The following is a 22589-nucleotide window of genomic DNA, read 5'->3' on the forward strand; positions in this document are numbered from 1 at the left end:
ACGCCATAGAACATGAATTTCTTCCGGTGCGCAGGCAGAGTGCTTCGTTTTGGCCCCAGTATTCCCAATCAGGAGGGCTTGTGGGCCAGGAGTGTAAGGATGAAAGTCTGAAAACAAGCTAGGGTGAGGTATGGGGCCAAGGGCATGGCAGGCACACTCTGCAGAGGCTGAATTGAGATCTCCTGCATCTGAAGTCAGGGTTAGGTTCAAACCTTGGCTGAGGCTGGAGTTTGTTTCCATGATGGCCACTTCATGAAGCGGGGACCTCATGAGGCTAAGGAGGTTTTCCCATGCTAAGTTTGTGAGTTGCTCCAAACCACAAGGTTTCCTACTGAGTGACAGTCGAGTAGTGTTGGATGGCTCCAGGACGTCCCATACAGAAGGACTGGAGAGCAGGGATCGAAGGATGGATGCCTGTACAGCATACCTCACATTTCCATTGGCTATTTGGGACAAGACATGTGTGAACTGCTGGCTCTGGGGCGAGCTACCCAGGGGGCTGAGTTGAAACGGACTCTCCTGAGGATGGGTCATAATGTGGGTTTGTGTCCATGGAGACCTGGGAGTGTGCTGGTGGCTCAGGGGCCCTGCAGAATTTGCCTACCTGAAGGGTTTGATACAGCTCCAATAAGGAAGCTCCCAATGTGGAGACGAGAGAGGTTCTGTTTGGTGCCTCAGAAAAGCCACAGATGCTGGTCTTCAAAACCAGTCCTCTGAGGAGAGACACTTGGAAACCAAAGCTAGGGTTCAGATTAGGGCCTAGGGGCCTATCTTTTTCAATCTTCTGTCTCTGGGATACACCGTCTGAGTATCTAGCTGGAGATAGTTGCTCAGCTGGTGCCAGAGTGCCCCTCTTAGTCCAGGGCAGCCTACACTATCCGGATGGCATTGGGAGCCTTGGAGATTTCTCCTAATCTGTAGGGTTATGGCCAATTGATTGGGCACAATTTCCTTGGAGAGGACAGGCACAGTCTTTTGGTGTGGATCTATAGACGCTAGCCTGGAAGGTGTGTGGGTCCGTGCTGTGAGCACAGAAGTCTGAAAACAGAAATTCGGTTCAGATGTGGCACCGAGGGTATGACAGGCCAGATCTACAGACCGTTAGGGGAGCTCCTCGGCTATTGAACGAAGGGCAAGTGGAAGGGTGTCCCTCAGGCTTTTGTCTCTGGATGTTGTGTCCAGGATATCCGTGGATTGTAGGGTGGCCTCAGGGGCTATGTTTGAGTCTCCCTCTCTGGGGATTTGGCCCAGCTTCCAAGAGTTTGTGGTCATTTTGTGGGAAGGGTGGAGTCCTGATGTCTTGCTCAGGTGTCTCTCCAAGAGAGGGATTCCAGAGCAGAGCCCCAGGTACAGGCAACTGGAACACCCGAACTCTGGTGAGGATTGGGAACACAGAGGCTTGGTAAGCTCCAGATGCTGTCCCTTGGTCCAGGCTCTGAGAGGCCTTACTTCGACATGGGGCTCATGCTGGGGGTCACAATGCGAGGTTGTTCCCAAGGAGGCACTCAAGTTTGGGCGTGACCTCAGGAGCTATGAAGGTTTCTCCTACCCTGAAGGCGTGACTCCATGCCAACAGCAAGCTTTACAGCCATGGGGAAGGAGGAGTTCTGATTTGTGCTTCAGGTACCCACCTGTGTGGGGATTTGATATAATGTCTAGGTTTCGATGTCTGAAAACCCAGGTTGGCAAAAGATGACGGCCTAAGGCCATGGCGTGTCTGATGTGCTGGGTGTGAGGCCAGCTGTCTCCTTGTCTGGCTGGACGTTTGGCCTCAGGTTGTGTCAGACAGAGCATTAGCGCCCAGGGCAGCCTATCCAATTGGGGTGCGGTCGAGGCCCGAGCAGGTGGATCCTCATTTGGGGTTTCTGGGGAGCCCCATAGGGCAATGTTTTTATTCTGGTGGACAGGCAGAGGGCTGCATGGTGATTCCGGAATTCCCAGTATGTAGGGCTTGTTTCCCAGGAGTGTGAGGAAGGAAGTCTGAAAATACAAGCTAGTGTGAGGTTTGGGTCTGAGAGAATGGCAGGCCCACCCTGCAGAGGCTGAATCGAGATGTCCTGCATCTGAGGCCAGGGCGAGTATCAGATGTTGCCTCAGGCTGGAGTTTCTGTCCATGATGGCCCCTTCCTGAAGGGGGTGGGGCTGTCATGAGGCCAGAGACATTTCCCTCTGCTGGGAGTTGTGAGCTGCTCCAAACATCAAGGTTTTTTCCTTCTGCAGGACAGTTGAGTCCTTTGGATGGTTCCAGGACGCCCCATATGGTAAGACTCGAGAGCAGGTGTCTAAGCAGAGATGCCTGGAAACGCTACCTCACATTCCCAATGACTGGATGGGATAAGGTAGGCTCAATCTGCGGGATCTTGGGCGTGCTACCCAGAGGGCTGAGTTGTAATGGACTCTCCTAAGGATGGGTCATAATGTGGGCTGGTAGTGGTGGTGGCTCAGGGTCTTTACAGGATTCTCCAACCCGAAGGGTTTGACACAGCTCCAACAAGGTAGCTTCCCATGTGGAGAAAAGAGGTGTTCTGTTTGGAGCCTCAAGAAAGCCCCATATGCTGTTCTTCGAACCCAGCCCTCTGCGGAGTGACACTTGCAAACCAAAGCAAGAGTTCAGATAAGGCCCTACGGGCCTGTCCGGTTCAATCTACCATCTCTGTGGACATCTGTCTCCCTGTCTGCGTGGAGGTAGTTGCTCAGCTTATGTCAGGATGCCCCTGTGTGTCCAGGGTGGCTTACAGTAGTGGGATGTCCTCGAGGACCTTGAGGTTTCTCCTATTTTGTAGGGTTGTGGCCCATGGAATGGGCACAGTTTCCTAGGAGAGAGCAGGCACAGTCCTGTGGTGTGGATCCAGAGGCCCCATCCTGGAGGCTGTGTGTGCCAGGGCTGTGGGGACAGATGTCTGAAAACACAAACTCGGCTCAGGTTTGGGACGGAGATTATGCCAGGCCTCATCTACAGTCTGTGAAGGGATAACCTCGGGATATGAAAGGGGAGCGCATGGGAGGCAGTTCCTCAGGCTTTTGTCTCTGGATATTTTGTCCACAATGGCCATTTAATAGAGGGGTGGCATCATGGGCCGAGGAAGAGTATTCCCTCTCTGGTGATTTGCTCAGCTCCCTAGAGTTTAGGGTCATTCTATGGAAAGGGAGGAGTCCTGTTTTCTGCCTCAGGGAATCTAGAACAGAGCAGTGGGTACTGACAACTGGAATACCCACCCTCTGATTAGGCATGGGGTCCTATGGTCATGGTAAACCCCATATGCGAGCTAGTGGTCCAGCCACTGAGTGGCATTACTTGAATACAGAACTCATGCTGAAGGTCACGATGCGTGTGCCCAAGGCGGCCCTCAAGCATGGGCATGGCCTCATGGGCCATGCAGGTTTATCCTACACTGAAGGCTTGACTCCCTGGCAACAGCAGGATTTTTCATGGGGACGGAGGTGATCTGGCTTGTGCATCAGATAACCCCTGTGCAGGGATTGGAGAAAAGGTCTAGGTGCCGATGCCTGAAAAACCGGTTGGGAAGGGATGATGGTCTAAGGCCATGGCGGGTCAGATGTGCTGGGTGTGGGGCAAGCTGTCTCAGTGTCTGTTGGAAGGTCTGGGCTCAGGCTATGTAAGACAGAGCATTATTCCTTAGGGTAGCCTAAGCAGTTGGTGTGTGGCCAAGGGCTGAGGAGTTTGATCCTCATTTGGGGTTTCTGGGCAACACAGAATATGCGAGATATTGGTCCAGCCACTGAGTGGCATTACTTGTATATGGAACTCACGCTGAGGGTCACAATGCGTGTGTGTGCCCAAGGCGGCCCCCAAGCACTGGCCTGGCCTCTCAGACCACACAGGTTTTCCTGTACTAAACATTGGACAACATGCCAACAACAAGGTTTTTTTTATGGAGAAGGAGGAATTCTGATTTTTGCATCTCGTTCACCCCTGGACAGTGATTGGAGATAAGGTCTACGTTCTGAAGCCTGAAAACCGAGGTTGGGAAGAGATGACTACCTAAGGCCATGGCAGGTCCGATATATTCAGTTTGGGGCCAGATGAATGCGTGTCATTTGAGATGTCTGGTCTCTGGTTGTGCCAGACAGGGCATTAGTACACAGAATAGGCCGTATAATTTCTTTACAGTCGGATGGAGTGTATTAGATAATCATTTGGGGTTTCTTATTAGCAGCATAGGGCAAAGTTTTTCTTCTGGAGGGCAGGCAGAGTGCTGCATTGTGGCTCTGGAATTCCCAAACTGGAGGGCTTGTGGGCCAGGAATGTGAGGACACAAGTCTGAGAACACAAGCTAGGCTTGGGTTTCTAGGCAAGTGCACGGCAGGCACACTCTGCAGATCTGAATCAAGATCTCATGGATCTGAAGTCAGGGAGAGGATCAGACATTGGCTCAGGTTGGAGTTTCTGTCCATGTTGGCCCCTTCATGAAGGGGGGGGTGCATTGTGAAGCCATGGAGGTTTTCCCACGATGGGAGTTGTGAGATGCTCCAAACCGCAAGGATTTCTTCTGCGGGATAATTAAGACCTATTGGATGGCTCCAGGATGTCCTTTAAGGAAGTTCTCCAGAGCAGGGGTCTAAGGATGGATGCCTGGGCAGCCAGCCTCACATTCCAATTGTCTCCTAGTGACAAGCCACGTTTTTTTTTTTTTTTTTTTTTTTTGACAAGCCACGTTTGATCTGCTGGCTCTGGGGTAGCACCAAGGTGGCTGAGTTGAAATGGATTCTCCTGAGGATGGGTCATAATGTGGGTTTGAGTCCATGGAGACCTTGGAATGGGGCAGTGGCACGAGGGCCCTGAAGGATTCTCCTAACCAGAGGTTTTGGCACAGCTCCAATGAGCAAGCTTTTCATGGGGTGATGATATTTGTTCTTATTTGTGCCTCAGGAAACCACCGTATGCTGGTTTTGGAAACCAGGCCTCTGAGGACAGATGCCTGGAAACCAAAGCAATGGATCGGATTAGGGCCTAGGGGCCTTTTCGGTTCAATCTTCTTCTCTGGGGACATCTGTCAACGGGTCTGAGTGGAGGTAGCTGCTCAGCTGGTGTCTGATCACACCTGTTTGTCCTGGGCGGCCTATAATATTGGGATGGCCTCGGGACTTTGGAGTTTTCTCCTAATCTGTATGGTTGTGACCAATGGAATGGGCAGAATTGGCCTGGAGAGGGCAGGTACAGTCCTGAGTTGTGGCTCTAGGCGCCCCAGCCTGGAAGGTGTGTGGCCAGGCCAGTGGGAACAGAGTCTGAAAACATAAACTCCGCTTAGGATTTTGGATGTAGGTAAGGCACGCCCGATCTACAGACCATGAGGAGAACTCTTCAGGATATGAAAAAGGGTGAATTTGAGGTGCTTGCTCAGGTTTTGTCTTTGGATTTGTGTCAACAATGTTGGTGGAATGTTGCATGGCCTCATGGGCCATGGACATTTTTCCTTCTCTGAGAATTTGGTCCAATCCCAAGAGTTTGGGTACATTCTGTGGGATGGAAGGAGTCCTTTCTGTTTGTTTTTTTTTTAACCTCCTGTGTCCCACCAAAAGAGGGATTCCAGAGCAGAGCCCTTGGGAGGGGCAACTGGACATCACCACCTCTGGTTAAGTTTGGGGGCCTAGGGGCATGGCAAGTCCCATATGCGTGCTCTTTTTCCAGACACTGAGAGGCATTCCTTGAGGACAGAGCTCACTCTGAGGGTCACAGTGCCTATTTGTGCCCAACAAGGCCCTCAAACATGGGTGGAGCCTCATGGGCCACGCTGGTTTCTCCTACACTGAATGTTGGAGAACATGCCAAAGTTTATGGCCATGAAGAAGGAGGAGTTCTGATTTCTGCATCACATTCACCCTTGGACAGTGATTGGAGTTCAGGTCTAGTTTCTGAAGCCTGAAAACCGAGGTTGGGAAGAGATGAGGACCTAAGGACCTGGTGCATCCGATGAGCTCAGTGTGCAGCCAGCTATTGAGTGTTAGTCCGGAGGTGCAGGGTCAGGCTGTGTCAGACAGGGCATTAGACAGGGTAGACTGTATAATTGGGGTGCAGTCTAGAGGCATGCATGTTGATCCTCATTTGGGGTTTCTGGGTAGCTCCATAGGGCAAATATTTTCTTCTGGAGGGCAGGGAGAGTGTGGCATTGTGTCTCCAGAATTCCCAAACTGGAGGGCTTGTCGGCCAGGAGTGTGAGGATGGAAGTCTGAGAACACAAGCTAGGCTTAGGTTTTGTGGCGAGGTCACGGCAGACACACTCTGCAGAGCTGAATCGGGATCTCATGTACCTGAAGCCAGGGCGAATATCAGACATTTGGTCAGGTTGGAGTTTCTGTCCGTGATGGCCCCTTTATAAAGTGGAGCGTCTCTAGAGGCCATGAACATTTTCCCACAATGGGAGTTGTGAGATGCTCCAAACCGCAAAGATTCCTTCTGTGGGACACTCGAGACCTGTTGGATGGCTCCAGGATGTCCCATATGGAACGACTCCAGAGCAGGGTTCTAAGGATGGATGCCTGGGCAGCCTGCCTCCCATTCAGTTGTCTCCTAGCAACAAGACACGTTTGATCTGCTGGCTCTGGGGGAGAAACCAAGGGGGTTTAGATGAAATGAACTCTCCTGAGAATGGGTCATAATGTGGGTTTGTGTCCATGGAGACCTTGGAATGATGTACTTGATCTGGGGCCCTTAAATATTATCCTAACGGAGGTTTTGACAGAGCTCCAAAGAGTACGTTTCCTATGGGAGGTGAGATTTTTCTGATGAGTGCCTCAGTAATCCCCCATATGCTGGTATTGGAAACCAGGCCGCTGAGGACAGATGCCTTGAAACAAAAGCAATGGATCCGATTAGGGCCTAGGTGCCTGTCCAGTTCAATCTTCTTCTTTGGGGATATCTCTGTCTGGGTTTGAGTGGAGGTAGTTGCTTAGCTTGTGACCAATTACCCCTGTTTGTCCTGGGCGGCAGACACTATTGGGATGGCCTCGGCAAGTTTGGAAGTTTCTCCTAATCTGTAGGGTTTTGGCCATTGGAATGGACAGGATTCCCCTGGAGAGGGCAGGCACAGTCCTGAGGTGTGGCTTCAGGGGTCCAAGATTGGAGGTTTTGTGGGCCAGGACTGTGGGGACAGAAGTCTGAAAACACAAACTCGCTTATATTTGGGGACGTAGGTATGGCAGGCATGGCCTACAGACCTTGAGGAGAACTCTTGGGTATATGAACAAAGGGCGAGTGTGAGGCGCTTGCTCAGGTTTTTGTCACTGTATTTTGTGTCGACAATGGCTGTGAATGTCGGGGTGGCACCAATCAGGACAAATTAGGAGAAAACTCCAACCTCCCTGAGAGATGGACACCCATTCCAATGGCTAGGTTTCTAGCCATGGGGAAGGAGGAATTCTCTCTTGTGCTTCAGGTTCCCCCATTGACAGGGATTCCAGCAAAGGTCTTGGGACAGATGCCTGAATACCAAGGATGCATAGAGATGACAGATTTGGGCCATGGCCATTCTCACATGCTGGATATGGGCCCCGCTCTCTGGGTGGCTGACATGAGGTCTGGGCTCAGGCTCTGTCTGACATAGCACTAGTGTCCAGAAAAGCCTATAAATTGGGGTTCTCTTGAGGGCCGTGCAGATTGAGCCTCATGTGGGGTTTCTGTGCAGAATCACGAAGCACTTCTTTCTATGGGGCAGGCAGAATGCTGCGTTGTGGCTCCAGAATTCCCTATCAAGAGGGCTTGGGGACAAGTAGGGTGAGAATGCAATTGTAAACACCAGCTATGCTTAAACTGAGTGTCAAGCGGAAGTCAGTTCCAATGTGCAGCAGCTTATACGATATATCTAGCACCTGAGAAGGGGCAGATGTCACATGTTTGCTCACAGTGGAGTTTGTGTCTATGATAACCGACAAATGGAGGGGTGGCTTCAGGAGGCCATGGAATATTTTCCACGCTAAGGATTCTGAGATGCTCCAAACAACAAGGTTTCCTTCTAATGGACAGGAGGAGTCTGGTTGGTTTCCTCCAGGGTCCCCCATGTGAAATGTTTGGGTAGCAGAGCCCTCACACATGGATGACTGGAAAGCACACATTCCATGACCATTGCAGCTGAAGAATATGACAGGTTCGTTTTGGTGGTTCTGGGGCCAAGTACCAAAGCCTTGAGTTGACTTGGAATCTCTTGCAGAAGTGTCCCAATACTGGTTTGTTACAAGGGAGTTCTTAGAATGTACTGTTGGCTAAGGAGCCATGAAGGATTCTCCTATTCTGAGGGTTTGGCACAGGTCGATGTGCACAGTTTCCTTCCTGGGAAAGGAGATGTTCTGTTTTGTGGCTCAGGGTACATATGCTGTATCCTAACTTGGTATTCAAGAACAGGCCTCTGAGGACAGATGCTTGAAACCTAATCTAGGGTTTCAATGATGTCCTAGGTGCACGTCAGGTTCAATTATCTGACTAAGGACCATTGACTTTAATGTCTGTCTGGAAGTAGGTGATCAGGGTGTTTCAGACTGTGCATTTGCATCCAGAGCTACTTAGAATATTGGGGTGGGCTCAGGGGCCTTGCAGGTTTATCCTAACTTGGAGGCTTTGGGCAACTGTGATTGGCACTGTTTCCTTGGGGATGGAACGCCCAGTCCTGTGTAAGGCTCCAGAGACCCCATCCTGGAGGGCATGAGAGCCATGGTTTTGGGAGGGAAGTCTGGAAACACAAATTTGGGTTAGGGATAGTGGCAAGGTGATCACAGGTCCAATGCATAGACCTAGAGGGCAGCACATCAGGAATCGTAATTAGGGTGACTTGAAGCTGGTAGCACAGGCTTTTCTATCTAGATTGTGTGTCCAGGATGGGCTCGGAATGTAGGTGTGGTGTCATGGTTCAATGGGAGACTTTTCCTCTCTAAGGATCCTGGTGGCTCTCCATAGATTGGTGGCTATTTCAGAAAAGAATAATGTGTTCTTTTCCATCTTAGGGGTGCCCCAAAACAGGGAAGAGTTCTGTTTCCCATCTTAGGTGTACCCCAAAACAGAGATTCCAGAGATGGTCTCTGGGTCTGGGCACCTGGAAAATCCCACCAAGTCTTAGGATTTGGGCCTAGGGGCATTCCAGGCCTGCAATTCAGGATCCTAGTGGTGTAACTGAGAGGGCTTGTTTGAAAGCATGCTCAGGCTGAGGGTCACCATGCCTGTTTGTGCCCAGGGGGGCCCTCAGGAGAGGGCGTGGTCTCACTGGCCATACAGCTGGCTCCCACTTTGAGGGTTGGACACCCATCTAAACAGCCAGGCTTCCTGCCGTAGAAAGAGGATTTCTCTCTTGTGCTTCTGGGACCCCCATTGCCAGGGTTTCCAGCAAAGGTTGGGGAAAGGTGCCTGAATACCAAGGATGTGTAGAGGTGACAGACTTTGGCCATGGCCGGTCTCACATGCTGGTAATGGGGCCCGCTCTCTTGGTGGCTGACACTATGTCGGGGCTCATGCTCTGTCAGACACAGCACTGGTGGCCAGGGCAGTCTATGAACTGGGGTTCCCTTGAGGCCCGAGCATATTTATCTTCATGTGGGGTTTCTGGACAGACTCAACAGGCACCACTTCATTCTATGGGTAAGTCATAATGCTGCATTGTGGCTCCAGAATTCCCTATCATGAGGGTGTGGGGACTAGTAGGTTAACGATGGATTTGTAACCACAAGGTATAGTTCAATTCAGTCCCAAGTAGAAAGAAGTTCCAATGTGCAGTGGCTTATTCGAGATATCCAGCAGCCGAGAAAGGGCAGAAGTCAGATCTTTGCTCACACTGAATTTGTGTCTGTGATGACCGACAAGTGGAGGGTGGCACCAAGAGGCCATGGAGGATTTCCCACGCGAAAGCTTGTGAGATGCTCCGAACAGCAAGTTTTCCTTCTACAGGACAGTTGGAGTCTGGTTTGTTTGCTCCAGGGTCTCCCATGTGGAAAGTATGGGTAGCAGAGCCCTCCCACTTGGATGCCTGGAAAGCACAACTCCATTGACATTTGCAGCTTAGGAACATGACAGGTTCGTTCTGGTGGCTCTGGGACGAAGTACCCAGGCCCAGAGTTGACAGGAATCTGGCAGTTTGGTCACAATGCTGGTTTGTTTGAGGGAGATCTTAGAATGTGCTGTTGGCTAATGGGCCATGCAGGATTCTCGTACATGGAGGGTTTGGCACAGGTCAAAGAGCACGGTTTCCTTCCTGGGACAGAAGATGTTCTGTTGTGTGGTCCAGGGACAACATGATGTATCCTAACTTGGTATTCCAGAACAGACCCCTGAGCACAGATGTCTAAAATCCTAATCTAGGGTTCCAATAAAGTCCTAGGGGCATGTCAGGTTCAATCTTCTGACTCAGAACCATTGACTTGGCTGTCTGCCTGGATGTAGGTAATTAGGTTGTTTCAGACTGTGCATTTGCGTCCAGAGTGGCCACCAGTATTGGGGTTGGCTTAGGGGCCTTGCATGTTTCTCCAAATCTGGAAGGTTTGGGCAACAGTGACGGGCACAGTTTCCTTGGTGATAGCAGCACAGTCCTGTAGTGTGGCTCCAGAGACCCAATCCTGTTGGGCATGTGATCCATGGTTTTTGGAGAGAAATCTGAAACACAAATTTAGGTTAAGGTTAGTGGTGTGGTGGTCGCAAGCCTAATGTGTAGACCTGGAGGGCAGCTCATCAGGAACTGTAATTGAGGTGATGGGAAGGCGGTAGCACAGTCTTTTCTATCAGGATTATGTGTCCAGTATGGCCTCGGAATGCAGGTGTGTTCTCATGGGTCCATAGGACACTTTTCCTCTCTAAGGAACCTGGCAGCTCCCCATAGTTTGATTGCATTTTTTGGAAAGGGAAGAATGCACTTTTCCATCTTAGGGGTGTCCCAAAACAGGGATTCCAGAGATGGGCTCTGGGTCTGGGTGCCTTGAAAAGCCCACCAAGTGTTAGGATTTGGGCCTAGGGGCGTAACGTAACTGCAATGCAGGATCCTGGTAGTGTAACTGAGAGGACTTGTTTGAAAGCATAGAGAAGGGCCTGGTGAGTCTGCCCAGAAACTCCCCATGAAGATCAATCTACTCGGCCCTCGAGGGAACCCAGATTTATACTTTGCCCTGCCTACTAGTGCTGTGTCTAACAATGCCCGAGTCCTTACGTCATGTCAGCAAACCACAGTGCAGGGTTCATATCCAGCATGTGAGACCTGCCATGGCCCAGGGCTGTCATCTCTACACATCCTTGGTATTCATGCAACTGCCCCAGTCCTTTACTGAAATCCCTACCAATGAGGGCACCTGAAGCACAAAAGAGAACTCCTTGTTCCAAAATGGCAGGAATCCTGACTGTTGGGATAGGTGTCAAACCCTCAGAATGGGAACCAGTTGCATGTCCTAGGAGACAACGTGCACACCTGAGGGCTGCCCTGAACACAAGCAGGCATTGTGACCCTCAGTCTGAGCATGCTTTCAAACAAACACTCTCACTTGCAACTCCAGGATCCAGCATTGCATGACTGGTATGCACCTTGGCCCGAATCCTAAATCTTGGTAGGATTTTCCATGGGCCCATTCCCAGAGTCTGTCACTGGAATCCCTGTTTTGGGGTACCCCTAAGATGAAAAACAGCACTCTTTGCTTCCCTTAGAAAGCAACCATACTATTGGGAGCCACCAGGATTTTTCAGAGAAAAAATCTCCCATGGACCCATGAGACAACACTTGCATTCAAGGCCATTGTGGATACAAAATACAGATAAAGTAGCCTGTGCTACTGCCTTTGAGTCACGTGATTTACAATTCCTGACGTGCTGCCCTCCAGGTCTATGCACTCGGCCTGCGATCACCTCACCACGAACACTAACCCAAGTTTGTGTTTGCAGACTTCTCTCCCAAAACCATGGCTCACATGCCCTTCAGGGTGGGGTCTCTGGAGTCACCCCATAGGACTGTGCCTGCCATTCCCAAGGAAACTGTGTCCATCACAGTTGCTCAAACCCTCCAGATTAGGATAAACCTGCAAGGCCCCTGACCCCACCCCAATATTGGAGGCTGCTCTGGATGCAAATGCGCAGTCTGTAACTTCCTGATCACCTCCATCCAGGCAGACACCCAAGTCAATGGTCCTTAGTCAGATAATTGTACCTGACATGCACCTAGGAACTCATTGGAAGCCTAGAATGGCTCTCAGTCATCTGTCCACAGAGCCCTCTTCTGGAATACCAACTTATGATACAACGTATGGTCCCTGAGTCCCACAACAGAACATCTCCTGTCCCCAGATGAAAGCCACACTCAGGACCTTAGTCAAACCCTCAGGGTATATGAATCCTGCACAGCCCATTCGCCACCAGAACATTCTAAGATCTCCCTGGTGACAAACCAGCATTGTGACACATCTTCATGAGACTCCATGTCAACTCATGGCCTTGGTACTTTGACCCCTAGCCACAAGAACAAACCTGACATGGTCCTCAGATGCAATGGTCAATGCAGGTGTGCTTTCCAGGCATCCATGCCGAAGAGTTCTGCTATCCAGACTTTCCACATGGGGAAACCTCGAACAAACAAACCAGACTACACCTGTCCAGTAGGAGGACACCTTACTGTTTGGAGCATCTCATGAGCCTCAGCGGGGGAAATCCTCCATGGCCTCTTGACGCCACCCTCCATTAGTCGGTCATCATAGACACACACCCCAGCATGAGCAAATATCTGACATCCACCCTTACTCAGGTGCTGGATATCTCGAATAAGGCACTGCGCATTGGAACTGCCTTCCTCTTGGCCCTGAATTGAACCGTAGCTTCTGTTTAAAATGCCATCATCACCCTACTGGTCCGCCAGCCCTCTTGATAGGGAATTCTGGAGCAACAACCCAACATTCTGCCTTACTCATAGAAAGAAGTAGGGCCTGCTGCATCTGGCCCAGAAACTCTACATGAGGATAGATCTGTTCAGCACTCGAGGGAACCCCGATTTATACACTGCTTTGGTCACTAGTACTGTGTGACAGAGCCAGAGCCCTGACCTCGTGTTAGCCACCAAGGATGCAGGACCCATATCCAGCATGTGAGACAGGCCATGGACCAGGGCCATCATCTCTAGCAATCCTGGGTATTCAGGTATCTGTCCCCAGACCTTTCGTGGAATCCCTACCAATGAGGTACCTAAAGCACAATAGAGAACTCCTTCCCCATGGCAGAATTCCTGAAAGTTGGGATGGGTATCCAACCCTCTGCGTGGGAGCCAGCTGCATGTCCAATGAGACCACGCCCACTCCAGAGGGCTGTCCTGGGCAGAAGAAGGAATTGTGACTCTCCGCCTGAGCATGCTTTCAAACAAACACTCTCAGTTGCACCTCCAGGACCCGCATTGCAGGCCTGGTAGGCCCCTAGGCCCAAATATTAAAATTTGCTGGGATTTTCCAGGTGCCTATACCTAGAACCCATCACCGGAATCCCTGTTTTGGGGCACCCCTGTGATGGAAAAGAGCACTCTTCCCTTCCTCGGTTAAGGCACCAAACTATTGGGAGCCGCCAGGATTATTAGAGAGGAATAATCTCCCATGGACCCATTAGACCACACTTGCATTCCGAGACCATCCTAGACACAATATACAGACACAAAAGCCTGTGCTTCTGCCTTCGAATCATCCGTTTTACAGTTCCAGACGAACTGCCCTCCAGGTCTACACAATGGGCCTGCGATCACTTTGCCATTAACCCTAACCTGAATTTGTGTTTGAAGACTTCTCTCCAAAAACCATGGCTCACATGCCTTCCAGGATGGGGTCTCTGAAGCCACACCACAGGACTGTGCCTTCCATTCCAAAGGAAAAAGTGTCCATCACAGTTGCCCAATAATCTTCAGATTAGGAGAAACCTGCAAGGCCCCTGAGCCCAGCCTAATATTGGAGGCCACTCTGGATGCAAATGCACAGTCTGAAAGCCTGATCACCATTTTTCCAGGAAGACGTCAAGTCAATGGTCCTGAGTCAGAAGATTGAACCTGACATGCCCCTATCACCTCATTGGAACCCTAGATTAGGTTTTCAGGCATGTGGCCTGAGAGTCCTGTTCTGGAATATCAATATGATACAACATATGGTCCCTGAGACCCACAATAGAACATCTCCTGACAGAAGACAGAATGCGTGCTCTTGGACCTGTGTCAAACCCTCAAGGTAGATGAATCCTGCACGGCCCCTTAGCCACCGGCGTTTCTAAGGTCTCCCTGGTAACACACCGGCTTTGTAACCCATGTTCATGAGATTCCATGTCAAAATAAGTCCTTGGTACTTCTCCCCAGAGCCACCAGAATGAACCTGCCATGTTCCTAAGCTGCAATGGTCAGTGGAGTTGTGGTTTCCAGGCATCCATACTGGAGTGCTCTGCTACACAAACTTTACACATGGGGGAACCTGGAGACAACAAACCAGAATGCCCCTGTCTGGTAGAAGGAAATCTTGCTGATTGGACCATCTCACAAGCCCCAGCGTGGGAAATCCTACATGGCCTCTTGATGCCACCCCTCCATTTGTTGGTCATCATAGACTCAAACCCCAGCATGAGTAAACATCTGACATCCGCCCTTACTCAGGTGCTGGATTTTCGATTCAATCGCTGCACACTGAAACTGCCTTTCGCTTGATTGAATTTAACCATAGCTTGGGTTTAAAATTCCAACCTCAACCTCCTGGTCAGTAAGCCCTCTTGAGAGGGAATTCTGGAGCCACAATGCAACATTCTGCCTTCCCCATAGAAAGAAGAAGTGCCGGGTGAGTCTGCCCAGAAACTCCACATGAGGAGCGATCTGCTCGGTTGTCGAGGGAACCCCGATTTACAGAATGCCCTGGGCACTAGTGCTGTGTCTAACAGAGCCTGAGCCAAGACCTAGTGTCAGCCACCCTGAGATCAGGGCTCATATGCAGCATGTGAGACCGGCTATGGCCTAAGTCCGTCATCTCTTCCTATCCTTGGTATTCAGACATCTGTCCCCAGAGCTTTGCTGGAATCCCTGCCAATGGGGGAACCTGAAGTACAATAGAGAACTCCACCTTCCCCATGGCAGGAATCCTGGCTGTTGGGAGGGGTGTTCAACCCTCAAAGTGGGAGCCAGCTGCATGGCCAAGGAGACCAAGCCCACTCATAAGGGCCACCCTGGCACAAGCAGGCATTGTGACCCTCAGCCTGAGCATGCTTTCAAACAAACGCTTTCTGTTGTACCACCAGGATCTCGCATTGCAGGCCTGGTACACACCTAATTCCAAATCCTAACCCTTGGTGGGATTTTCCAGGGGCCGAGACACAAAGCCCGTCTCTGGAATCCCTATTTTGGGGCACCCGTAATATGGAAAACAGCACTCTTCCCTTCCCCGTGAAATCCACCAAACTATTGCTAGCTACCAGGATCCTTGAGAGGCAAAATTTCCATGTACCCATGAGACAACACCTGCATTCCGTGGCCATCCTGGACATACAATCCAGATAAAAATCGTGTGCTACCACCGTCGAGTCATCTGATTTACAATTCCTGACGAGCTGCCTTCCAGGTCTATACATTGGGCCTGCAATCACCTCGCCATTAACCCTACCCCGAGTTTGTGTTTGCCGACTTCCCTCCTAAAACCATGGCTCACATGACCTCCGGGTTCTGGTATCTGAAGCCACACCACAGGACTGTGCCTGCTATCCTCAAGGAAACTGTTCCCATCACTTTTGCCTAATACCTCTAGATTAGGAGAAACCAGCAAGTCCCCTGAGCCGAGCCCAATAATGGAGGCTGCTCTGGACGCAAATGCACAGTCTGAAACACCCTGATCACCTCCATTCAGGCAGACACCCAAGTCAATGGTCCTGAGTCAGAAGATTTAACCTGACATGCCCCGAGGACTTCATTGGCACACTAGATTAGCTTTTCAGGTATCTGTCCTCAGAGGCCTGTTTTGGAATACCAACTTATAATAAAACATATGGTCCCTGAGCCACAGAATATAACATCTCCTCCCCGAGAAGGAAGCTGGGCTCTTGGACCTGTGTCAAACTCTCAGGGTAGTTGAATCCTGCATGGCCCCTTAGCAACCAATACGTTCTATGATCTCCCTGGTAACAAACCAGCATTGTGACCCATCTTCATGAGACTCCATGTCAACTGAAGGCCTCGATACATCGCCCCAGAGCCACCAGAACGAGCCTGCCATGTTCCCCAGCTGCAATGGTCAATGGAGGGGTGCTTTCCAGGCATCCATGTGGGATGCTCTGCTACACAACTTTCCATATGGAGAAACTAGAGAAAACGAACCAGACTCCCCCTGTCCCGTAGAAAGAAACTTTGCTATTTGGAGCATCTCACAAGCCCCAGCATGGGAAATCCTCCATGGTCTCTTGACGTCACCCCTCCATTTGTGGCTCATCCTAGACACAAATTCCAGCGTGAGGAAACATCTGACATCCGCCCTTACTCAGGTGCTGGATATTGGAAACAGCACCTGCACTCTGGAACAGCCTTTTGCTTCACAATGAATTTAATCAGAGCTTTGTGTTACTATTCCATCCTCACCCTACTAGTCCGCAATATCTCTTGATAGGGAATTCTGGAGCCACAGTGCAGTATTCTGCCTTTCACATAAAAAGAAGAAGGACCTGTTGAGATTGCCCAGAAACTGCACATGAGGATCAATCTCTTCGGCCCATGGGGCAACCCTGATTAATAGTTTTCCCTGGCACTAGTGCTGTGTCTGTCAGAGCCTGAGCCCTGACCTTGTGTCAGCCACCCAGAGGTCGGGGCCCATATTCAGCATAAGAGATAGGCCATGGCCCTGGGCCGTTATCTATACTCATCCTTGTTATCCAGGCATCTGTCCCCCGAACTTTCCTGGAATCCCTACCAATGGGGGAACCTGAAGCACAATAGAGAACTCCTCCTTCCCCATGGAAAGAATCCTGGCTGTTGGGATAGTTGTCCAACCCTCAGCATGGGAGCCAGCTGCATGGCCAATGAAAATATGACTACTCCTGAGAGCCGACCCGGGCACAAGCAGGCATGGTGATCATCAGCCTGAGCATGCTTTCAAACAAACACTCTCAGTTACTCCTCCAGGATCCCGCCTTGAAGGCCTGGTATGCCCCTAGGTCCAAATCCTAACCCTTGGTGGTATTTTCCAGATTCCCAAACCCAAAGCCTGCCTCAGAGTCCCTGTTTGGGGCACCCGTATCATGGAAAACAGCACTCTTCCCTTCCCCGAGAAAGGCACCAAACTGTTGGGAGCCGCCAGGATCCTAAGAGAGGAAAAATCTCCCATGGACCCATGAGAACAAACCTGCATTCTGAGGCCATCCTGGACACACAATCCAGAGAGAATAGCCTCTGCTACCGCCTTTGAGTCACCCTATTTACAGTTCCTGACGAGCTGCCCTCCATGTCCATGCATTGGGCCTGCGATCATCTCGCCACTAACTCTAGTCCCAGTTTGTGTTTGCAGACTTCTTTCCCAAAACCATGGCTCACAAGCCCACCAGGGTATGGTCTCTGGAGCCACACCACAGGAAAGTGCCTGCCATCCCCAAGAAAACTGTGCCCATCACAACTGCCCCAAACCTGCAGATTAGGAGAAACCTGCCAGGGCCCTGAGCCCACCCCAATACGGAGGCTGCTCTGGATGCAAACGTGCAGTCTGAAACACCCTGAGAACCTCCATCCAGGCAGAGAGCCAAGTCAATGTTTCTGAGTCAGATGATTGAACCTGGCATGCTCCTAGGACTTCACTGGAACCCTAGATTGGGTCTTCAGACATCTGTTCTCAGAGTCCTGTTCTGGAATACCAAATTATGATACATCATGTGGTCCCTGATCCCCACAACAGAACATCTCCTGTCCCCAGAAGGAAACGGTGCTCTTGGATCTGTGTCCAACTTTCAGGTTAGATGAATCCTGCACGGCCCATTAGCCCCAGCACATTCTATGATCTCCCTGGTAACAAACCAACATTGTGACCCATATTTATTTGACTCCATGTCAACTCAAAGTGTTGGTACTTTGCCCAAGAGCCATGAAACGAACCTGCCATATTCCTCAGATTCAATGGTCAACAGATGTGTGCTTTCCAGGCATCCATGAGGTAGTTTTTTGTTACCCAAAAATTCCACATGGGGCACCCTAGAGCAAAAAAACCAGCCTGCCCCTGTCAGGTAGAAGGAAACCTTGCTGTTTGGAGCATCTCACAAGCCCCAGCATGGGAAGTCCTCCATATTCTCTTGATGCCACCCCTCCATTTGTCGGTCATCATAGACACGAATTCCAGCATTAGCAAACATCTGACGTCTGCCCTTACTCAGGTGCTGTATATTTGAATCAGTCGCTGCACACTGGAAATGCCTTTCACTTGACACATGCATAGTTTGGGTTTACAATTGCATCCTCACCCTACTGGTTCGCAAGCCTCTTAATAGGGAATTCTGGAGCCAAAACGCAACATTCTGCTTTCCCCATAGAAAGAAGAAGAGCCTGGTGAGGCTGCCCAGAAACACCCCATGAAGATCAATCTACTCAGCCCTCGAGGGAACCCCGATCTATACCTTGCCCTGGCCACTAGCTCTGTGTCTGATGGAGCCTGAGCCCCGACTTCCTGTCAGCCACCCAGAGTGTGGGGCCCTAATCCCTCATGTGAGACTGGCCATGGCCCATGTCCATCATCTCTACACTACCTTGGTATTCAGGCAACTTACCCAGACCTTTGCTGGAATCCCTACCAATGGGGGAACCTGAAACACAATAGAGAACTCCTTCTTCCTCATGGCAGGAAGCCTGGCGGTTGTGATGGTTGCCCAACCCTCAGAATGGAAACCAGGTAAATGGCCAATGAGACAACGCCCAGTCCGGCGGGTCACCCTGGGCAAAAGCAGGCATTGTGTCCCTCAACTTTAGCATGTTTCAAACAAACACTCTCATCTGTATCTCCAAAATCCCGCATCGCAGGCCTGGTATGCCCTTAGGATCATACCTAACACTTAGTGGGATTTTGCATGCCACCATACCAAGAGCCTGTCTCTGGAATCTCTGTTTTAGAGCACCCCTATGATGGGAAATAGCACTCTTGCCTTCCATGAGAAAGGTTCCAAACTATTGGGAGCCGCCAGGATGCTTAGAGAGGAAAAATCTCTCATGGACCCATGAGACCACACCTGCATTCTGAGGCCATCCTTGTCACACATCCAGATACAAATCCCTGTGCTATGCCTTCGAGTCACCTGATTTACAGTTCCAAATGAGCTTCCCTACAGACCTACGCATTGGGCCTGTGGTCACCTCACCATTAACCTTAACCCAAGTTTGTGTTTGAAGACTTCGCTCCCAAAACCATGGTTCACATGCCTTCCAGGATGGAGTCTCTGGAGCACACCACAGGAAAGTTCCTGCCATCCCCAAGGAAACTGTGTCTGTCACAGTTGCCTAAACCCTACAGATTAGGAGAAACCTGAAGTCCCCTGAGCCCAGTCCAATATTGGAGTTAGCTCTGGATGCAAATGCGCAGTTTGAAACACCATGATCACCTCCATCCAGGCAAACACCTGTGTCAATTGTCCTGAGTCAGATGATTAAAACTGACGTGCCTGTAGGACTTTATTGGAATCCTAGATTAGCTTTTCAGGCATTTCGCCTCAGAGGCCTATTCTGGAATACCAATATGATACAACATATGGTCCCTGATCCCCACAATAGAATATCTCCTGTCCCCAGTGGGAATCCGTGCTCTTTGACTCGTGTCAACCCTCAGGTTATATGAATTCTGCACAAGCCCTTAGCCACCAGCACATTCTAAGATCTCCCTGGTAACAAATCAGCATTGTGACGCATCTTCATGAGATTCCATGTTACATCAATTCCTTGGTAATTCGCCCCAGAGCCACCAGAATGAACCTGTCATGTTCCTAAACTGCAATGGTCAGTGGAAGTGTGCTATCCAGGCATCCATGTGGCAGTGATCTGCTACCCAGTCTTTCCACATGTGGGACCCTGGAGTGAGCAAACCAGACTGCCACTGAGTGGTATAAGGGAACCTTCTGTTTGGAGCATCTCAGAAGCACCAAGTGAGAAATCCTCCATGGCCTCTTGACACAACCCCTCCATTTGTTGTGCATCATAGACACAAACTCCAGCATGAGCAAACATCTGACATCTGCCCTTATTTAGGTTGTGAATTTTCATTTCCACCACTGCACACTGGAACTGTGTTACACTTGACACCGAATTTAACCAAAGCTTGGGTTTAGAATTGCATCCTCAGCCTCCTGGTCCAAAGGCCCTCTTGAGAGGGAATTCAGGAGCCACATAGCAATATTCTGCATTCCCAATAGAAAGAAAAAGGGCCTGGTGAATCTGTCCAGAAACTCCACATGAGGATCAATCTGCTTGGCGCTCGAGGGAATCTTGATTTATAAGCTGTCCTGGGCACTAGTTCTGTGTCAGAAAGAGCCCGAGTCAAGACATAGTTTCAGCCACCCATAGAACTGAGTCCATATCCAGCATGTGAGATCGGCCAGGGCCCAAGTCCATCACCTCTATCCATCCTTGGTATTCAGGTATCGGTCCCCAGACCATTGCTGCAATCCCTGCCAATGGGGGAACCTGAATCACAATAGAAAACTCCTCCTTCCCAAAGGCAGGAATCCTGGCTGTTGATATGGGTGTGCAAACCACAACGTGGGAGCCAGCTGCATGGCCAAGGAGACAACGCCCACTCATGAGGGCTGCCCTGGGCGCAAGCAGCCATTTTGACCCTCAGCTTGAGCATGCCTTCAAACAAATGCTCTCTTCACTGGTTCGCCCCTAGGGCCAACTCATAACTTGGTGGGATTTTCCATGTGCCCATACCCAGAGCCCATCACTGGAATCCCTGTTTTGGGGCACCACTAAGATGGAAAACAGCACTCCTCACTTCCCTGAGAAAGCCAACAAACTACTGGGAGGCCCCAGGAAACTTGAGAAGAAAAATCTCTCATGGTCCCATGAATCCACACCTGCATTCCGAGGCCATCGTGGATACACAATCCAGATACAAGAGACTGTGCTACTACCTTCGAGTCACCTGATTTACAGTTCCTGACGTGCTGCCCTCCAGGTCTATGCATTGGGACTGCGAACACCTCACCACTAACCCTATCTCGAGTTTGTGTTTGCAGACTTCTCTCCCAAAACCATGGCTCACATGCCCTCCAGGATGGGGCCCCTAGAGTCACGCCACAGGACTGTGCCTGCCATCCCCAAGGAAACTGGGCCCATCACAGTTGCCCAAAACCTCCTGATTAGGAGAAACCTGCAAGGCTCCTGAACCCACCCCAATATTGGAGGCCACTCTGGATGCAAATGCACAGTCTGAAACACCTCATCACTTCCATCCTGGCAGACACCCAAGTCAATGGTCCTGAGTCAGATAATTGAACCTGACATGGCCATAGGTCCTCATTGGAAGCCTAGATTAGCTTTTCAGGCATCTGTCCTCACAGGCCTGTTCTGGAATACCAACTCATGATACAACATATTGTCCCTGAGCCCCACAACAAAAAAATCTCCTGTCCCCAGATGGAAGCCGTGCTTTTGGACCTGTGTCCAGCCCTCAGGGTATATGAATTCACACAGGCCCTTAGTCACCAGAACATTCTAAGATCTCCCTGGTAACAAACCTAGATGGTATCCCATCTTCATGAGGCTCCATGTCAACTCAAGGCTCTGGTACTTTACCTCAGAGCCACCATAATGAACATGCCATGTTCCTCAGCTGCAATGGTCAATGGAGATGTGCTTCCCAGGCCTCCATATGGCAGTGCTCTTCTACAAAAATTTTGCACATGAGAAACTGGAGCAAACACACCAGACTCCCCCCGTCCAGTAGAAAGAAACATTGATGTTTGGAGCATCTCACAAGCCCCAGCGTGGGAAATCCTCCATGGCCTCTTGAGGCCACCCCTCCATTTGTTGGTCATCATAGACACAAACTCCAGCCTGAGCAAATATCTGACAACCGCCCATACTCAGGTGCTGATATTGGAATCAGCTGCTGCACACTGGAACTGCCTTTCGCTTGGTGCTTAATTTAACCCCAGCTTCATATTACAATTTCATCCACACCCTATTGGTCCACCATAACTCTTATAAAGAATTCTGGAGCCACAGTGCAATATTCTGCCTTCCGCATAGAAAGAAGTACCTAGTGAGTCTTCCCAGAAACTGTGCATGAGGATCAATATACTCAGCCCAGGAGGGAACCCCTATTAATAGTTTGCCTTGACCACTAGAGCTCTGTCTGACAGAGCCTGAGCCCCGACCTCGTGTCAGCCACCCAGAGGGTGGGGCCCATATCCAGCATGTGAGACCGGCCATTGCCCAGGGCCATCATCACTACCCACCCTTTGTATTCAGGCATCTGTCCCCTGAAACTTAGCTGGAATCCCTACCAATGGGGATACCTGAAGCACAATAAAGAACTCCTCCTTCCCCATGGCAGGAATCCTGGCTTTCAGATGGGTGTCCAACCTTCAGAATGGGAACTGGCTGCATGGCCAAATAGACAACGCCCACTCCTGATGGCCTTCTGGGCACAAGCAGGCATTGTGACCC

This window comes from Neovison vison, chromosome 7, assembly GCF_020171115.1.
Source record: "Neovison vison isolate M4711 chromosome 7, ASM_NN_V1, whole genome shotgun sequence".
NCBI classification, from domain to species: Eukaryota; Metazoa; Chordata; class Mammalia; order Carnivora; family Mustelidae; genus Neogale; species Neogale vison.